This window comes from Pseudopodoces humilis, chromosome 6, assembly GCF_049639895.1.
Source record: "Pseudopodoces humilis isolate 2021_Gansu_Grassland_sample_001 chromosome 6, ASM4963989v1, whole genome shotgun sequence".
Classification (NCBI taxonomy): Eukaryota; Metazoa; Chordata; class Aves; order Passeriformes; family Paridae; genus Pseudopodoces; species Pseudopodoces humilis.
In genome coordinates this window covers 30,567,233-30,588,487 of record NC_142205.1, presented here as the reverse complement: position 1 = coordinate 30,588,487, position 21,255 = coordinate 30,567,233, and positions in this window count along the sequence as shown.

Genomic DNA, 21,255 nt, shown 5'->3' with positions numbered 1-21,255 from the left:
ACAGATATCAGCTGTCAATTGCTTTATTTAAATTTTCTAGCTTTCATAATTCTGTTTGAGCCTCCTAGAAACGCAGTATTTTTCTCCTATTTGTCAGACTGTTTCCTTGCAAATCCTTCTAACTCCTGGTGTAAATGAATTTAACATAATTCTGCATCTTAAACATCCTCATTTGTACAGAGAGCTCACTGGTATTGGAAAGACTTTTGGAAAAAAAAGCAATGCTTTAAAAATAAATAAATCGTTACGTTCTTACTCATTGCTTTCTTGGTTATTCAGAAAGAGTTTCTATTTGTAAACTAACCCTAAATAATTCAGTAAAATCTTAAAAGATAAGAATTTACATTATAGAACTAAGATTGCTAAATTTTAAAGAATACACTGTAGATGCTGTTGGAAAACATTAAATTATTGTAGAGCAAATGTATGTTCAGGATTCTCATTAAAGATTTTGGGTTTTTTTGAGATGATGGCCTTACCAGGATTGCAGTACTGCAATTAACTTAATTGGGGAAAGAATTTTATTTACTACTTCAAAAAGAAAAGATTTTTTTATATTGAAGTTCAATAATTCTGATTGTTGCTGCTGTATGAATAATCTAGTGCAGGGTAACAGATTTCTCATTGAAACTTAATGACTTCACAAGAAAGGTCATATGGGTCTTGTTTCTATGAAAGGATCTCATTGCTCTGGAACTATCCCACACAATTCAAATTTTCCTCCTTTAACTGTTTCACACTCCTTTTAAGAAAGCTTTGACTGCATTCAGTTTCACTTAGGTTTTTCATTCTTATGCCACTTATGATCCTAGTCTAATTCAACCTTACTCTTTGGTTGGATCACCTTGTTGTAGGTCCTAAGATAACTTCCCTCTTCTTGGAGACTTTTTATCTGCACTTGAGTTCCTCATTCCTGCTGGCATTCATAATCAAAGTGATGCCTGACAGAACCAGAAGTGGGCCTGCTTTGAGCACCACATACTTCCCACATAAGAACTATTTAAACTTAGTTTCATCAGCCTATTTCTAAAGACACTTTGGCTCCCTTTGGAAGTTTAAGGCTTTCAGAATATGGGAGATATTGAAACAAAACTTCTGTTTTTACTAAGCCAAATATAGCTACCCAAGAAATCACTTCTTACTTACTTAATTACTTATTACTGCTTGAATAGCTCTAAGTGAAACTGGAATATTTGTTTTGAAGAAAGCATGGCAGTGGATGCTGGTTTGCAATATAGGAACCTTAGAGTCAGGTTTCTGATCTTTCTGGCTCAAATACATGATCTGGTTTTCACAACAGACTAGCACACAGGTGTCTGCCATCCTTGATCCTGGGGTGGGATTCCCTACCCCCAGCAGGGAATATGGCAGGCTCATACTGGAGATTCCTTAGGATTTTTCTTCTAGCATTTAACAGCAGGTCTATTTTACCATGAGATTTGAGTAAGAACATGAAAGGCTTCCAATCCATTGGCTGAAGTTCTTCAGATTTCCTTTCATTTTAAGATCATGGACTCACTTTTCTTATCTGCATGGTCCTCTGCATTTATGGAACAGTAGTTCAGGTTCTTGAAAAACAAGCTTCTTTTACCATCTCTAATTTTTTCCATCCCATAGTCCAAGGAAGATTTTAATCTCTGTTTAAAAGTGCTCAGAGCTCTAAATTGTAAAGGGAGAAACCTATTTTCTGAAGCTTCTCTGATTCTCTAGGTGTTCTGCTTGATAGGAAGTGTTAAGCTGCCAGTCTTAAATTGCTTGAGTCTATCAACCCTTCTGAGGACAAGACTGTAAATTGGCCACACAGGCTGCCCACTGGCCTGCAGCGAGAAGTGACGAGTAAAGTGACTGAGGACTCCAAAGATGGTGCTTGTTTCCAGGATGGCAGTAAGATGTTAATCTCCAGGCTTCATCACTTAGTGCTGCAGGAAAAGCTAATGATCACCAGTGTCTTTCAAACCTTTCAGAATATTTTATAAGTTTAGTCTAGATCCAGAAGGCAGCAAACTATATTTCCATATGCACTGAAATTAATTTTCTTAGTTATGTATAATGATAAGCATTAGATTTATATGAAGAAATATACCTTTGACTATTTTTGTGTTTGTTTTCATGTTCTCAGTATCCTGTATTTTAAAACTAAGTTCTAGGAGTAAGTAATAGATTTCCAATAAATTTGTCTTAGAAAATATGCATATTTTTTTGGATAAAAATTTATGATGACTTGAGATAGGCTTTCTTTTTGGGGTTGATAGAAATATTTTTCTAGGTCCTTTTTAACTCCACCAAGTCTGCAAAATTGTTGTTAATTTCTTCCATGTTTTACTACAAAGTTTTCTTCAATAATTTTTTTATAACTTGACAATATCTTTTTTCTAGAAAGCTATTTAAGTTTGAGAAGCAAAGTTAAATGCAGTGCTCTGAAATCATGGAAGCAAAGTGCTACAATTGGATAGAGTTATGGTCCAGTGTAATGAGATTTCAATTCAGTATCCTATTCAAGACAGAGGCAGTATTTGAAAAATGAGCTTTCCTGGCATGGGAATATTTTTCATTGAATAGTAATTATGAGATCAGAGTCCATTTAATGTTCTTTTTGTTTACTGTGCAATTTAATTGCACCCTGAACTAGAAAATTCTGAATGCTGAGTGATTTTGTTTGCTTCTGAAGACTTGTAGGTATGGTACTTCTAAGCACTAGTTCACAAGAAAAAAAAAAATTAATTGTGATATTGTGATATCAAAGTATCTATACCTATATATACACATACACAAACATATATATGCCTGCAATAAATATGCTTGCAGACTTACATGTAAGAAAAACTACTTATTTTACATGCATAAGGGATTTATATCTAGCATGGCTGAGAGTATTTTGCATTTTGTTTTCTGCTAAATGGGCCCATGGTATCCATTCATGATTAATTATGTTGAGATTATGATCAAAAGGAAAATTACTATAAATTAATTTTATATCAAAACAATGAAGAAATACACATATAGAATAAATTGGTACATGGCTTTTTTCTTAGCCCTTACTGAACAGCCTGAGAGAAGAAGTGATATGAAATAAAACATTCCTATGTATCCATTTCACACCATTTGCTGTTGTGCACTTTGTACCTCTTAAATGTGAAAACATAGAACAGATGTCTTATGAATTATGTATATTTCATAACAGAAGACAATTGTCACATGTATTTTGATAGTGAATAATTTATAGATAATCTGCTACATCTGCAGAGGGACGGATCCACTTCTTATTGTAAGAGACACTTAGACAATGACATGACCTGGCAACGAGCACGTGCAGCCCAGAGAGCCAAACGTGCCCTGGGCTGCATCCAGAGTGACGTGGGTACAGGGCAGGGGGAGGATTCTGCCCCTCTGCTCTGCTCTGCTCTGCTCTGCTCTGCTCTGCTCTGCTCTGCTCTGGTGAGACCCCAGCTGCAGGGCTTGAAAGCCCTTGCAGAGCATCAGCTCTGGGGTTTCAGCACAGGAAGGACAGGGAGCTACCTGAATGAGTCCAGAGGAAGCCACCAAGATGATGGGAGGGATGAAGCACCTCTCCTGAGATGGCAGGCTGAGAGTTGGGGCTGTTCATCCTGGAGAAGAGGACGCTCCAAGGAGGCCTTACGGAAGCCTTCCGGTACCTAAAGGACACCTGAAAGAGAATTGGAGAGGGACTTTTTACGAGGGCATTTACTGATAGGACAAGGGGAAATGGCTTTAAATTGAAAAAGAGTAGATTTAGATTAGATATTAGGAAGAAATTCTTTACAGGAAGGGTGGTGAGACCCTGGAAAGCACTCCCAGATAAGCTATGGATGCACCACGCCTGGAAGTGTCCAAAACCAGCTGGATGGAGCCCTTAGCAACCTGATGGAGTGGAAGGAGCGTTGAAACTAGATGATCTTTAAGGTCCCTTCCAAGCCAAACCATTCTATGTTTCTGTGATCCTATACACAAACAAAAACCCAAACCCAAAAACACAAGTTGGTTTTGATTTGCCCTTGAGATAGTTCAGGCATCAGAACTACTAAGGATTTCGCTGTCAAAAGTTTCTGGGATGAGTAGATCTCTCTAATAAAAACTTCAGGCATTTCTTGTGCTAACTGCAAGCATAGGGAATTTTCATAGTTTGTTTTTGAAAGAAGCACTTCTTTGGGAAATATAGTATGGTGAAACATGTCAAACTCTTGAGTTTAAAGGATAAACATTATATACCTCCATTTCTGGGAGTAATATGCTCAACAGATATCAAAATAAGTTTAAAAATTCACACCACAAATGCCAGGAGAGCATTTCTGGAATTTCAGTAATTCGGAAAAAAGCCTGGTAGAATACTTGAAACATTTGAAATTATATTTGTCAAGTAAAGCATAATTTGAAATTGTCAGTATATTCCATTGGGAACAAGAGAGGAAACCTCCAATGTAAAAGAAAATGTAATTAAAAAAAAAAATCAGGAGTTAGTAGTTCATTAGAAATTAGATGTTACTATGTTGATAGATATTTTATACAGCATTTAATGTGTGTCTAAAAAATTATCAAATAGAATATTATTAATTAAGGGCATCTTCAGATGACCAAAAATAATTCTTACCTGAAATGAAGAACTCACTTAAATGATTTTGTGTGCATTTCATTTACCACATTGGCAATCTTTTCTCATTCTAAGTAAAATGGAACAGTTGAAATCTCTGGATATTAGACACATTTAACATCTTTTTTATTTAGCAGTGGGGGCAGTTGATGTTGTGCTTAGGCATGCAGTAACTTCATTATAAGACATGGAATTAAAAAAAAGAGCAAACGCAGGCGGGCATGTCTTGTTTTATTCAGTATTGGTCTCTAAGTATATTGGAAAAAATTAGACACACAGACAAGTTGAATGCCAGGAATTAAATAAAAATAAAATATATTTCCTACAGAACGCAATTTGCAATGCAAAGTATACGGCAATAAATTATCAGAATAGTTAAATAATTTATAGTGTGCATTTTTTTTTCTAATATAAGAACAAGCATAGAAAAGATGGTAAAGCAAGGTAATAACTCAAGATTAATATTGGTTTTTCAGACAATGGCTAGCATCTATACTAAAGGCGATTTCTTTTCATTATGTAGAGAATTTCATCACATTCAATTTTTGGTTCTGAAATGGGACAAGAATTTGCTTACAGATATGAGAAGGAAATAATTCAGTTGCCAGCAATATTGAAAATGTAAAAGACTTCATTAAAATTTTGACATGTAACAAAATCAAAAAGATTTTGAAATAAAAAAATTGGTATAGTGGTTAGATATATTAAAATGTGTTTCTATTTTTTTTTCCTCTTTCAAACCTCCTGTTTGATTTCCAATACCAAGTGTGCCAGTACCATTCTACTAGTAACTCCTATTAACCTTGTAGATTGACATGTAAAATCTTCTGAATTTTAACAGTAATTTGTCAAGGTATAAACTACATTATACACAATTTTGTTAAAACTTTTAAGACCTAATTGCAAGTAACACTAGAAAAAAAACATCTACATAAACAGAATTCTGGTGTTTCGTGTCTTGCAGAGCTTGAGTGCTGTTCACAGTCCTCCTGTTTTAGTGGGAAAGACTTGAACCAGGTGGAAGATCCTCTTCAACAGTCAGTCAAGCTCATGTGAAAGAAACTGATGAGCAACGGTAGCAAAACAAGGTTGTTGAGGTTCAGGGACCACAGTTACTCATATACACCCAATATATTTTTCTCCATCCTCCAAGTCTGATCCTAAGCTGAGAAAGAAGAGGATGTAGAGAGGATAAATGAAACAAGTGAAACAAATCCACTTAAGACTATAGAATATTTGTGGGACAAACCTAAATCCTTTAGTATTAGTGTGTTGGGATTTGTATTATCCCTGACAACTGTTGCAGGATGAAAGCCAAATCAAGCTAAAATTAAGTTGAATGTTTCAAAGATAAAATTAGCTGCTATATACGTTGTGGAAGGTAGCTGCCAAAACCAGCAATACAAGCACAGAACAGACACGAAATTTGACAAATCAAAGAGCAAGATTGTATAAAATATTTGGGATGTGTATTAAAGACCCTAGTTTTAAACCAGCTAAAAAAAGTCTTTAAGGAGAAAACATTTCTTAAAGAGAAAACAAAAAAAAATATTAGACCAAGCAACAGTGCTAAAGTAAAAAAATTTCTCGAATTTTGACTCAATGTTCAATAATTCAGTATTCTGCACAATGATCCAATAAAAAACCCGACTCTTTCTGATCCTGGAAACCTCTGGACACTTTATTTTAATAAGCAAAAATAGTTATGATCCTAAATGACTGCTGTTAATGATTTAATTATGGCTGAGACAAAAATTGTCTATGTCACACCGAAGGCCATTTTTGGTTTTTGACAGATTTCTATTCCAAATTCATAAATGGCTCTTTTTATTAGTCTGATGGGTAGAGATGTATCCTACAAATTGAAAAATTGTTTCTTCAACAGCTTTAAAGTGTTTAAAATCCTGCTTCTGATGTTCGTAAACCATGAGGTCTGTACACCACAGTGGAAAGGGAAAATATTCCATCTCTCCTGTAACACAAGTGCAAATGTGGTACTATGAATCCAAAAGTCATTAGGAAGAAGTTTTTTCTTAATGTATAAATGAACTTTGTTGTATTCCAGTTCTGCTATTACTTCTTGCTCTTTTACTGAGTACCACTGAGAAGACACTGTCCCTTGTCTTCTTTACTGCCACCTGTCAGATATGGTGAAGGCTCCCCTGGAGCCTCCTCTTCTCCAGGCTGAACAGTCTCATCTCTCAGCCTCTCTTCATATGCCAGATGCTCCTATCCCTTAAACATCTTCACAACTCTTCTGGCATGTTCATGTCTTTCTTTTCTGTGGATCCCAGAATGAGTCCACTGCTGAGTGGAGGGAAAGAATCACATCCCTCAACCTGTGGTAGTGGTCATCCAAGGGATGCAGTTGCCCTTCTTTGCCACAAGGGCACATTTCTGGTTCAAATTCATCTTGTCCAACAATACTTCCGAGGTTCTTTCTGCAACATGGAATTTCACTTGAGTGGGAGATTCAAGCCCTTAAGTGTTTCAGAACTTGTCATGACTGAATTTTATGTACTTTTCAGTGCGTTATTAAACGCCTTTCCTCTTCACCTTCAAGTATTTTATTAAAAAGATGCTTATTTTAATGGAGAACGTCTCTGCTGAGTTATGAAGCTAAATATCATCTTCAAGAGCTTTAAGAAATTGACCATTACCCCGAAAAATAATGTCCTTTACATTAATCTGAACTAATGAACTCATGGAGTACAATATTATTCTCTCATTCATAGTAAGCCCATTCCAGATAATCCTTTCTTTTAGGCATAAAAGTTGAATGACACCAAACAAGGTGACCACTTGAATTCTTAAGGTATGATACCTGGGCTAATAAATTGTTATTTTTTATAGTAGTAAATAGATACTTAATAGCTAAAATATTACACTTAATATCTATATTAAGACAAAAGCTTAATAAAATTAAATTAATAACACATAATAAAACATAATCCTTTCCAAATTAAATTTTTTTCATGATCTCAAATAGAAATTCATTTTATTATATATTAATGGAAATGTATTTATATACATTAATATTTTGGTGTATAATAATTGGTTAGTACTAATAATCCTGCTTTGATTATCAAGAATTTATAAGGAAAACAAGTTGTAATTATGGTTCCAGCTGAGGAAATAACATTCCTTTAATTTCTCTTTTGTTGGCAATACTTAGCTGCTTTGAACAGATACAAAATAAATGCTTCACTTATGCTGAGGCCAAAGCTTAAATCTACCTATCTACAAATAATTTTGGTTTAAATTATTTCTATCTATGTGTTAATATATATTTCTTTTTAAAAATAATAAAATCCAGTGATATTCTGTCAAAAGATGCAAAAATATGAAGTTAGAAAAACATTGTTTGTGCTTAGTGCAGATGTTCTCCCTGTGTAGTACCTGCAGCACTACATCTGGCAGTTCTGGTATTCTGGAGTGAGATGTAAATGCTTCATTTGTAGGGACTATAATGTGAAAAAAAACCATAGTACGGAACAGGGACTAGAAAGAGAAGTGGGTTTTTTTGTTCTGTATTTTTTCTGTTTATTCTTATTTACAAATAAGAGGAAGGATTATCAGACTGAAACAGGTTTTCCTGCTGGTTTTACAGCTTTCTGAAAATAATCCTTATATTCTATTTCATTTTATACCATTGTGATGGTTTTGTCTGGGATAGGGCTAATTTTCTTTACAGTGGCTGGTATAGGGTTGTTTTTTGGATTTGTGATGAACACAGGGTTGACAATTTAGAGATCTTTTTCTTTTATTGCTGAACAGTGCTTACACATTTCTGCTTTTTCATACTGCCACACTGGCAAGGAGGCATTGGGTGCATGGGAAGCTGAGAAGGCACACAGCCAGGACAGCTGACCCCAGCTGCCCAAAGGGATATTCCAGACCATATCACATCATGCTCAGTATGTAAAGAAGGAAGAAAAGCGAGCATTAGGAGTGATGGCATTTGGTACTGTCTTCCCAAGTCACAGATACTCATGATGTTTGCCTGGAGTTGGCTGAACACCTGCCTGCCCATGAGAAGCAGAGAATTCATTCCTTGTTTTGTTTTGCTTGTGTGTGTGGCTTTTGCTTTTGCTGTTAAGCTGGTTTTATCTCAACCCACAAGATTCTAGCTTTTAAACTGATTCTTTCCTTGATTCCACTGGTGGGAGAGTGAGAGACTGCATGGTGCAGAGACCTACTGTGGTCCAGTCCAGCCTACTGTCTCTAAGGTTCTTCCTTAAAAGGGTCAAAAGCAGAAATTAAGGATGAGGTAGGGGCATTGGCTGTCAGCCATAGGATCCTAAGGGGTACTCCCAGCTAATACTGGAAGAAGAAGAATGCTAGTAGGGAAAGGACATAAAAAGAGAGAAATGCATGTCCCAACTCCAGCTCAAGGAAGGGCAAAGCATGGGGTGGGGGAGTGGGGAGCAGAAGCTTTGGAAGTGGGGAAGGAAGAGATAAAAATAATAGAACTGTAGAATCATGGAATATGATTATCTATAAACAAAGGTTATCTAGTCCAAGTCCTACCAGATAAGCAGGGACATTTTTCACTAGATCAAGTTGCTCAGACCCCAATCCAATCTGACCTTGTCATCATCCACCTCTCTGGGCAATGTTCAAGTGTTTTACCACCCTCATTGTAAAAAATTCTCTTCCTTAAATCTTATCTAAACTGATCCTTTTTTTTAGTTTTAAATTGTTAACCCTTTGTCCTGTTGCAACAGGCCCTACTAAAATGTTTATTCTCATCTTACTCATATGACTTCCTTTGGCACCCAAAGTCCACAATAAGGTTTTTTTCCTGTAGCCTTTTTGCTCCAGGCTGAGCAAACCCATCTTTCTCAGCCTGTTCTCATAGGAGAAGTTCTCCAGCCCCCTGGATCATTTCTGTGGCTCTCCTCTGGACTTGCTCCAACAAGTCCATGTGTTTTCTATGCTGAGCAACCCTGAAATGCAATTTGAACAGCTTGAAAAGAGAAACAAAATTATGTAATTTTTTAAAAGTTAGGGGTCTTTAGGGTGGGGATTCTTTCAGTTGATTGTATTTTTCTTCTGTTGCTCTTTTTCTACAAAAATAATTAAAATCAATTTAATTCAGATTCCAGCTCATATAAACTTCAGTTATCGATTGTATACACACTATTCATATAGAATATGCATAGAAGCCACAGACTGTGATTTAAATACAAATATATTTGATGAAATCACAAAATATTTTCAGAAAATCAGAACAGTCCTCAGAATAAAAACAATGGTAATTTTTCTTCTTAAACAAGTAAGATTTTTCTTATTATTAGAGAATGTGCTATAATTTTTGTATTTCTTCAGGAGACAAATATTACATCAAAATGAATGTTACCACTTATTTACTAGTGTAGGATAGATGGTAAGAAAGTTTTATTTTCTAATTTAAAATACAGATACTAGTTGAAATTTCAAAATTACTTGTGATAAAAATTCCAAAGCAATGTGAATACCTGTAACAACAGCTTTCAAACACATAGGTTGAAAAAAAAAAAAAATATATTTTTGCCACTCATTCCCTTCCTGTTGTTTCTGTTCAGGCTTTTGGCACTCAGAACAAAAAGCTGTACCCGTGTTTTGTGATTAAAGAGATAATAGGGGTGTGAACTCTGACAAGAAGTGGCATACACATAGGATACTGTAAAGTGTCAAAGTTGTAACCATTAATTTGGCACTTTAAAGGAAGTCTTTTCACAACCTGAATAATAAAAAGGTCAGAGGAAAGAATAGTGAGAATAACTCCTACAGAACCATTTTATTTTTTTTTTAAATTATAACACAGTAATGATGCCACTTACTCAGATAATGCCTCTAAAATGGAAATAAATTGCTTTTTCTAGAGGTACTTTCTGAACTTCAAAAGACAAAATGCAGCCACTTTGAATGTCTCTAAACAGATAAAATACAAATATCTCATCATCTCCTTTCCTCAGTTTTCAGATTACAGTTTCTAAGTATTTGCCATTGTAATGAAAAAGCCTGAGCTTGGCAGTGTGCCATGAAATTGCAATAAAATATATTGTAATTGCTTTTATGGGAATAATAATGATCAAGATGAAAAATATACTTTGACTCCACTAAAAGTTGGGGCCACATTAAGTTCTTTTTCTCTTTCCTGTCTGCTTTTACTTCTAGCTCATTTTTGGGGCAAGAAACTAATTTGTCTTCTGGACAGAATTGTTTTCTAAAAACATGCCCCATGTAATGAGGTGAGGCATTTTAGTGCCAACACTAGACTTCAGTTGTATCCTTTTGACACTATTTGTTGCATTATGCTTTTTTCCAACTCCTTTACTTAAATAATTCCTTCTTTAACTTTCATTGCAGCATTCAGAATTCTGTTACATGCTGTACCGTAGGTAAATCAGAGGGAGAGATGCTGATTTACAGATTTTCATTTTTCTGGGGTATTTAAAGAGCTATGAAAGTGAACGAAACAGTTACAGGTTCCTATTCTACATTAGTTTGTATTGTAGGAGTCCGTAGATCTATTGGTTCCGGAAGAACATTTGGACCATGAGAGCCAGATACGGATAGATACAAATTAGATAACTGTTAGGATTAGCTGAAACCAGGTCATATTGTCAGCTGGCAGACCAAAGAATGACTGTGGCACAACTTACTATTTGTTCTTAATTTTTAGACAGCCTTTGAGATCTTGTTGCATATTCTGACTGTGTTTTAAATGGCAGCATACGTAAACAATCAAATAATTTTCCAAGAAAAGCATTGCCCAGTGGTACCATGATTCATAAAAATCTAAGGCAAATCCTCCATTGGTCTCAAAGCTTTCCCAGCCTGCAGAAAATAAGATCTTGGAAGGCAGCCAAGCAGAACAGCAGCATGCCCATGCCCATGTCTGTGTGGAGGTTATCAAGAACATGCAATCGAGCTCTTCACAGTTTTCTTGGGTGGGAGGACAAGAGACAGTAAACATTGAAACAAGATTCACACTGGATATAAGGAACACCTCTTTTGTTATGAGAGAGTCAGACACATGAAGAAGTTGCTCAGAGAGATTATGCAATCACCTTCTTTGGAGGTTTTTGAGACCTGGCAGGATAAGGCACTGATCTCATAGCTGATCCCATTCGAAGCAAGAGGCTGGATTAGAGACCTTCTGAGCTCCCTTTTGAAATGGCTTATCCTTTGATCCTAGGTCCTATAAGTAATTTCTAAAGCAGGAAGCTATTTACAGAAAGCCTCTCTTATAATTTTTAAAAAAATTCTTAATTTTTTTAAATTCTCAAAACAGTTCCTAAAGTTATACTACACAAACATGGATTTGAATATTGTACCAGAGTGCATTTTACTCCATTTAGAAATCTTCACCCTTCTCTCAACAAGAAGTCTCATAGCAGAAGAGTTAATTTCTAAATGCTGAAATTAAAAAAATCCTGGCTTTCCTTGCCAATTAGATCTTCAGTAATATATCCAAAGTAATGGATTTTTTTTTTCTTTTTTGGTGAGAAAGAGATCTTATTTTATTTTTTTCCGACTGTAAGAGTTCATCTTCTAAAGGTTACCTTTGCCTCCAAACCTTGCCTTGCTTATATCCCCAGACAATCATGGGGATGGGTATAAAACCACTAGCATTACTTGTTTCTCCTAAGTTCAAAGACTGTTTGTTATGATATTTTGAAATGCAAAGATTCAGTTTCAAGGTTTCTGCTTGATTACTTTAATAAAATATAAGAACACATTTCATTAATCAGTCACGTACTAGACAATGCATAGTTTTACATCTGGCATTTGCTACTGCACACCTCAAAAGCAAGTAATTTTTATTTTTTTTTTCTTTTGGTATTCTTGAAAGTACTTTTCTGGCTGAGGGGAATTCCAGTTCTCCAGGAGGGAGAAATTTTGTAGTTGAAGGAACAAAACAGAGCAGGCAGGAATGAATAATTTAAAAAACACTCTCTCCTAATTAGATAGTGCATATTGTCTTCTTAACTTTGTAGAAATTTAAAATTCGTTTTGTGAAGTGTAGGCTAAACAAGGTTTGGTTGCATAAACAGAGTAAATGTTATAGCCTGCTACATCCAGAACATTGGCTGCAAGCCCTGTGGTAAACTCCCTCAGTCAGAAGTCTGACGGTGAGAAGATAGGGAAAAAAATACAGGTAATCTCCTTTTTGTTTTCAACATAACATAAGAACATCTGTGCAGGACCAGATCAGTAATTCTGCTTTAGAGAGTGCTCAGTAATAGCAATGGAGTGTAGGACAGGGAAATTCTGAAATATACTGTCTTCATTTTTATACATAATTGTTTCCTGGCAATAACTGGGGCAGAGCATGCCTGTCTCAAGGAGTTGCTTCTGTCTAGTTCACTACATTTAGCAACCAACAATAAACCTTTCATTTTGAACACATTTATACCTTTGCACACAAAAAGTTACTGTGGTAATAAATTATTCTTTTAAAATATGGAAAAATGATACCATTAGGATCCAGAAATATTTACTTTAAATCTGGGTCTGCACATTTAAATAAACTCTTCTTCTCCTAATGAGTAACTTGTATAGTGATGAAACATGCTTAAAAAATGCTGTTTCATCACCTCTGATAGTTTCTAGTGAGATCCAAATATTAAACTGAGTTGTTTCAGAGCATCAGAAGCAAAAAATCTGTTTGTCGTGAGTTTTATTTAGTCGACACAATACCTTTTTCAGTTTTCTCCACTATTTTCAGCTTATTATGAAAGAATTAAGATGATTTTGTTGTTCAAAAGAGCGAGAGACAGCATGAGTTGTGTGGTGTGGTAGTGCATGGAGCACTGCACTTGGAGCATCCACTTAGCCACTGTACAGCACATCCTGCCTCAAGCATGGGAGTGGAGGTGCTGGATACCCGGTAAGGTCATGTAGCACAGTAAACCTCATGTAGCTGTTGTTGCTGATATTCAAAAGCAGTCTTTTCACTGCTCTGTTGTCTAGATTTACATGCATCCAGTTAAGGTTCAGAGATCCCCTTGCATTTTTCACTTAAGATAAGCAGTACCTCATGGAAAAAAGGAAAAAAAAAATCCAGCCTTCTTGTGAGTCACTTTGATATCTAGTGACAAAAGATGATACGTAAGATCCTGACATTATAGCTATTATTCCATTAAATTATTGTCATAACAATCTCCTTACTGAGTGTACAACATGGGTTTTTGCTTTTCGGTAGCAAAACTTTCTTCTGTATGTGTAATTACAGAACGGTTATCTCAGTTTAACTCATATCTAATTATGTAAATAAGCATATAAGCCCCCAAACTGCTTTTGCATACTGTTCTGACCTAGGAATCATGCCTTTACTTGCTCATATTCATGTCTTAGAGGCGTTGGCCCAAACCTTCTTTACTCGAAAGTTTATAAATAAAGATTGCATAGAAGTCTTATTATTTTTAGGCCTATTTTTATGTTCTCTCAAACATGAATTATGGGCAAATCAAAAGTGATGAAGGTGGGAAGACTGAATGCTGTGGTGCTGATACTTTTTATTTCTGTACTGGAATTCACACATATCTCCTGGAATTTTATGAAAATTGACATACAACAAAGGAGAGACACAAATATTTTATTTTTTTTGTTGTTGTTTGGTGGGTAAGAAGTTTGCATGTTGAGACAAAAGGTTTTGCTTGCATGAGAACATTTTTTCATCTAAAAGTCATACCAAACCAGACAGTTCTTGTTGGTCATCCTCTCCACAGACCACTGTTGTCTTTATTTCTGTATGTTTCAGTTTCTCATTTTATTTTGTTAAATTTTTAGCAAGTCTAATCATCCCTCTTGCTCTTTTGTCTCTGTTTTCTCTTTTTTCTAACCCTCAGGGATGAAGATTCCCCAGCAGTGCTTTTTCAAAAATTGTTTCTGAGAAACAAGTGACCTCAGTGATATAGAAAATAATATCCAAGTGTTTCAACCAATTATTAATATTGTGCATTAAACAGTTATGTGATATGCCTGGGTGATTAAGAATATCTAATTCTGGTGTTTAACAATTTAATTAATAATTTTAATTAATAAAGCCCATTCTGTGATTTGGAATCAAGTATTCACACAAGCCTTAACTACTTAAGACAGCAGAAAGCAATAATTTACAATAGTCCCAAAAGTCACTCTGCTTCCCTGAATAAAAGACTCACAGTCAAGTTTGGAAAGTACCTCTTGAGATCATCTAATTGAACACTGTCCTCAAAGGATGATTAACTACAGCAGGTCTCTCATGGTTGTGTATCATTGCATTTTTAATACCTCCAAGGATAGAGACTCCACAACTTCTCTGGGCAACCTGTTCAAGTGCTCAGCTGTTCCCACAGCTAAAAAAAAGTCTTATTTCTTACTTACATTTAGATCAAATTTCCTATGTTCTACTTTGGGCCCATTTCCTCTTGTCCTTTCTCTGGGTACCACTGAGAAAAATCTATTCTCTTTATTGATGCCCATCAGATAAACAAGATAAAGACTCCCCAAAGCCTTTTATTGCCCTGGCTGTACAGTTCCAGCTCTTTCAGGCTTTCTTCATATGACAGGTCCCTTCATTACCTTCAGGGCCCTTTTTTGGACTAATTCCAGTAAAGCCATGCCCTTTCTGTACTGGAAAGCCCAGAAAAGGACTCAGAACTCCAGATGTGTCTCACCAGTGTTGAGGAGAGGGTAAGGATCACCTCCCTTGACCCTGAGCTGCTGATTGATGTTCTTCCTAATGCTACCCCGGACTAGCCACTGGACTTCTCTGCCATAAGGGCACATTGCTGGCCAGGCTCAACTTGTCTCCCAGAATGCCCAGGTCCTTCTTTGCAGAACAGATTTTCACCTGGTTGGTCCCCATCCTGTTGTTGACATCATGGCTGTTCCTCCCCTGGTGCAGGACTTTGTGTTTCCTTTTTCAGAATCTCATGGATATTGCTGGATTTTGAACTTTGTAAGAATGTCAGACCATTTTTGCAGCCTATTAATGATATTAATAGTTGTGAAAAGTCCCCCTAAGTGGCTGGCTGAAACCAGTAACAGTGATCAGAAAGCTTCACCAAAAGTAAAACAAAATGCCAGAAAAATAGGTAGTGGGGGAATACTAGTATCCTCCTAATCAGTGAAATTCCAAATCCTCTAAAAGCTTTTAAAGTTATTCATTTGAGCAGCTGTACATCTTGAATAAGTACAGTTGTTCACAGGAAAGAACCAAGTTGGAAACCAAAAATTTTACCAGGGAATACTCAGTGAAGACTGACAAATATGTTTTATAATCTCATGAAATTTGCATTGATACTGTCATATTACAGTTTACAATTTTCTAAACCTGATTCTTTTGCCTGTACTCAGCTTGGTTAATATTTGTCCCACAAACTGGCAAGCAAAAGAGTTCAAAACAAAGCAGTTAAAGAAACTACTTAGAAGTCAGTTAATCTGTTTCGGTATAGCTTAAAAAATTTTGACCATAATCTATGGTTTGGATGGAACAAAGGTTTGTAGCAAGCACACTACCTCTTTCTTCATCTGCCATATGGAACACCTGTGTATTTCAGCATATGAATCCTGCTGGAATGAAAAGGCTGAACTTAGTGTGCAACGCCACCTCCCAGTTCTGTTCCTATCCAAGCAATTGGCAAATGTTACTGAATTTCTTCCTACTCCTCTAGACACACACTACGGCTTGGTTCATCCAAAAATCTCTGGCATTTTATCCAGCTCTGTGTGGTCTTGAAATTCCTGGTGTGGTCCTCAAGCAGACAATACTCAGTATATTTGTTTTCTAAATTGTAGGTTTTGATACAGACTTGTAAAATGAGTGGTGCTTTTCTTTTGGTTCTGATTCAAAAATTTAGATGTTTCATTAAGATTAATAATTTGTTTTTCTTAGTCACAAATCCCCACATAAATATTTCACAGAATTCCTTCAGAGTTCCATGCAGGACTTATTTGTCATGACTGTTATGAAAAATTACATTCCTGTGGATGGATATCTGATTATTTTCACACTCTCACAATTTTTTCTTTAATATCTACAATTTCTAGATGCCTCAGGGGTTGAACGGTGAAGTGGGTGATCTTTCTCAGTTATTTTCAATGTATGCATATGACACATTGTTTATGATGCAATGAAACTCAGCTGTAAAAATAATTCATGACAGAACAAAGCTTTTAGAAGATACTCAGCTATAAGTTAGATAAATAGGTAACGCTTATGTCATACTTGTAATTGTATTTGGCATTGATTTTGTTTTAAATTTTCATTCCCTGAGAAAATTCTTGTACCAAGAATAGTTTTCCTTGAGTTTTATGAATTCTAAAGCAAAATCAGGAAGAAATTATTTAAATATTCCTCAGTTTTAACAAAGGGCTATAGCCATATCAGATCAAATAATTTAAAAAATGTTCTTGTCAAACTGATGGCATAGATGTAAACAAGAATTATATCAGCCACTCTTTTACCATTAAGAGATGTGATATAATACAATACAGGATTGTAAATATTCTTCACCAAGGCAGACTTCAAGGCCCATATTTTTGGGCCAGAAAACAAAGTGATTGTCTTAGTTGTCGAATAAAACATAGGGAAAATATTTTATGATCCTAGCAATGTCTCTTGAAGAGAAGGACTTCCTCATGCCAGCTGGAGCAATTCAAAATCCAAAATCTAAGTAAAATTCATCCTGGTTCGATCTCATTATTGAATACTTACAGGTTGGTTTTTGTTTTGCATTTTTAATGAATTGAAACACAGTGAAAACTGACTTGTTTGGATGACAGGTAGGATCTGTGTGTGGTAGGAAATCATTGGTGCCTTTTGTAAGAATTAGAGGCTGAACTGAGCTTTTAAATTTTAATATATAAAATCTTTTAAGAAATCTTCCATGCCATTTCAGTGTAGATTGATAAATATAGATAAAAATACTGATAAATACAGAATCTTGATAAGTATTTGACTTCCATATATATATATATATATATGCAATCTGATGGTATTGCTGTTTTTTTACTTTTATTGTTGATAAAAACCAAGATGTTTGGTGAAAATATAATCACATATATTAAGGAATGCTGAGGTTCATGATCTGCCTTCTTCTTAATATTAGCAAAAAAAAGTCTTTTCACTTTCGTGTGAAAAATGAGATGTTCTTTCATCCATTAAAAGCTTGTATAAAAAATTGGTTCCCCTGTCTGTCTGGAATAACACTCATGTGTCTAACGCTACCTAGCTAGATGTTTCCAGAGAGATAACACTAGTGATGTATGTGGTGGGAAAGGAGAACTTAACAGTAAAATTCTGACATGTCCACCTCTTTAGGCTGGGATGTTTTAGAAAAGAAAGTGGTTTGGAATGAACCACTGGACTAAGTCTGTACCACAAACCACAGATCTCTGAAAGAGTAAATCAACACACAGCAGCATATTTCAGCTGTGTCCTCACAAGGACTACCATCATGTAAAGGTTAACGAGTACATACTTCATTGCTAATGTTCTGTTTCGCCTGTTTTCTAGATAAGGTCCACTGATTATAGGCATAGAACTTAATTGTTTTTCTTGTAACAGGATGTTTCTTCTTAGTATGGAGTCTTTGCTTAAACTTCCTTACTTTTCAAACAACGGGGTGTAGAGGGGAAGCCGTATGAGGAACGGCTGAGGTCACTTGGTGACGAGTGACAGGACCCAAGGAAACAGCATGAAGCTTTGTCAGAAAAGGCTGAGGTTGGATACTAGAAAAAGGCTCTTCACCCAGAGGTGGTTGAGCACTGGAACAGGCTCCTCAGGGAGGTGGTCACAGCATCAAGCCTGACAGAGCTCAAGAAGCATTTGGAGAATGCCCTCAGGCACACGGTGTAATTCTTGGGGCTGTGCTGTGCAGAGCCAGGAGCTGAACTCAATGATTTCTGCTGGACCCTTCCAAACCAGCATATCATATTCTATGATCCTATTGATGACTTGAGAAGGCTGACCTACAAGGGAGGCTAGACAGAGTTAAAGAATAAAGTAGGTATTTATTGAAAGGCCTTAAAGGATACACCTTGGGCAGTACAAGAGCCTGGCCAGGGCTACACCCCGGTGGACACAAAATGGTCACAAAAAGGATGATTGGTCATGAGGTCTCACACTTTTATAAGTTTTGGTCCACTTGCATATCAGAGTTAATTATCCAATTACAGCTTCAGGTTATGAAGTCCCATCCTTGTTTTCTCTCTTCAGTCCACTGTTGTTTGTGGTTTTGGGCCTGAAACTTGTAACATTTGCCCTTGGTCTCAAGCTGGAGAAGGATTATTTTGTCTAGATACTCTAAAGAGAGTTTACTGACACATAATATGAAGCTCAGAGCTATATGCCTAGGTAGCACAGAATCTGAAAAAGATGAAAGCTAAAACTTAAGGCATCATTATGATAATAATTAATATGAAGATACTAATAATAAAGAGGTTCAGATATAGGACAATCAGAAACAACATCAGCTATGTTGGTCCACTCCCTTCCTCTAATGCCTAATTAATTTTTTACTAGATGAGCAAACCATTTGCATGACAGAAGTATGATTTAACCTAAAAAGAGATTTTTCAGATCACATAACCAGACCCTGGAGATTTTCTTCAGGATAATTACCTGAGAAGCAGAATGGCTTTGCTCTTTGAATTTAAAAGGACCTCTGTCTACTTTCTCTGCATATAAGAAGCAAACAGATATGCATGTGCAAGGCATAAAAGTTATTAATTGAATCATTAGTATATAGCTTCTAAATAATGACTTTAGCAATCTGTTGAAGATGAGATCTAAAACTATATCAACATGCTAAATTATTAGGTGGACAGCATTAATATCTACAGAAATCTGACCTCCTTTCTCAAGGCCTATATGAAACTACTGGAAGACTAGATGGAAGGAATCCATATACAGAGATCAGGAGACAGATACATTGCTTTTGGCTTATTACTCTATTCTCTTTTATTCCTTTGGCTATTTTACTAATGATTTTTTTCTTTTTGACAATCAAAAAACTATTCTTTTGTTCCTTCAGGTGGAATTTTAACAAAGTTATCTATAATCAGCAGAAGAGAATCACTTTGGCTGGCTACAGAGAAAGAATAATTATATTCAGGCAGTAAAACCTGAAGATATCACTCCTTCAGGTCATATGGTAGCACCATGTGGTTTGGTGTTCAAGGTCCCATATGCAGCTTCAGCTGAGGAATCCTAAATTTTCTAAACTGAAAGACTCAATGCTTTCATTATCTTATTGCTGTTGATTTCCTTTCTCTCTTTATACTGTTTTTTATGTAATGTTTTTGTTGCAGTTTTATAGAGTTATGGTGGGTTTTTCCTAGCACAGGTCATCATTTATAACTCTGTTGCTATTGGAATATTGTTCTGACTGTGGTGGCTGCATTCCTAATATATGAATCTTGATTTTTGCCAATTACTTGAAAGCTCAGACTAGAGACAGGTACAGAAGCACCTACAGAGTCATTATTCTCAGGTTATGGTCTTTTGAGATAAAGAAAATAGTCATGCTTTGATTTAGAGTGATTTGTCTTGAAGCTCTAGAGCATGCCTGTATTTTTCTACTATTATACTGAAAATTGATAATCAAGAGAAAACTCCTAGCTAAAAGTATACTCACAACCATTCCACCCTCTAATAAATTCCCTAGAACAGAATGTTGAAGTTCCTTGTGTTCACATGCTGTGTTCATTTCTGTACAAAGTAATTGACTTATTAAAAGGTGTTGCTCATCACAAGACAGTGTCAAATAATCCTGTGGTTTGGATTGCATAAAATACCATTTGTCTTGATTGCTGAAGATCAGCTCCTTTCCCTTAGAAGGGAAGAACTCAGGTTGATAAAAAAGGGTAACTGACACACCAGTGAGTGCTGTAATAAATTTAGACTAATGCTGGTGACAGTGGCCTTGGGAAACATATCCACATTTGCAAGATTGATGTCTTCATTACTTTCAACCTGTACAATACAACAGCAATATAAAATATTCTCTTCAGGTTCTTCCAGTTATTGGTATATCACTTGTACCTTTTCAATTTTTAAAATGAAGTCCATAAGCGTTTGTATTCTTCATAATAAAAATTTGCATCTTTCATGACCAGAGAAAATAGTTCCCTGATTTTATTAACTCATAGCAAGTTGGGTTGACAAAGGGATAGTTTTTGCATTTTCATTTTTCAGAATGCTTCCTGTTGGATTTTTGCAGCTTGCTTGATATTCTTCTGTATTCTGTGGTGGAACATACACATATAAGCTTTAGTATTGAGCAAAATAGTTAGAAAATGTTTAACTCTATTTAGCTATTTCTGTGCTAAAACTAAAAAATGTCTCAAGAGCACAAAGCACATTACATTCTGAATAGTAGGTATGTTTGATGTCTTCCTTCCAAGGAAAAGCAACAGAGCATAACCTGAAGCATTATGACTAAAATATATGTTTGACAGAAGCATCAATTCATCTTGCCTTATATCAATATCACAGAACTGCACGCATTTGAAGTACAAGAAATTAATTTGTTCCCCACCCAGAGTGCATTTTTAAGATATCTGATGTTATAGATAATAAAGCATCAGCTGAAAAGAAAAAAAAAAAATATATAAAGATCTAATACACTTCCAGAATGACTGAATTGTGACAGTACAGTTTCCACAGA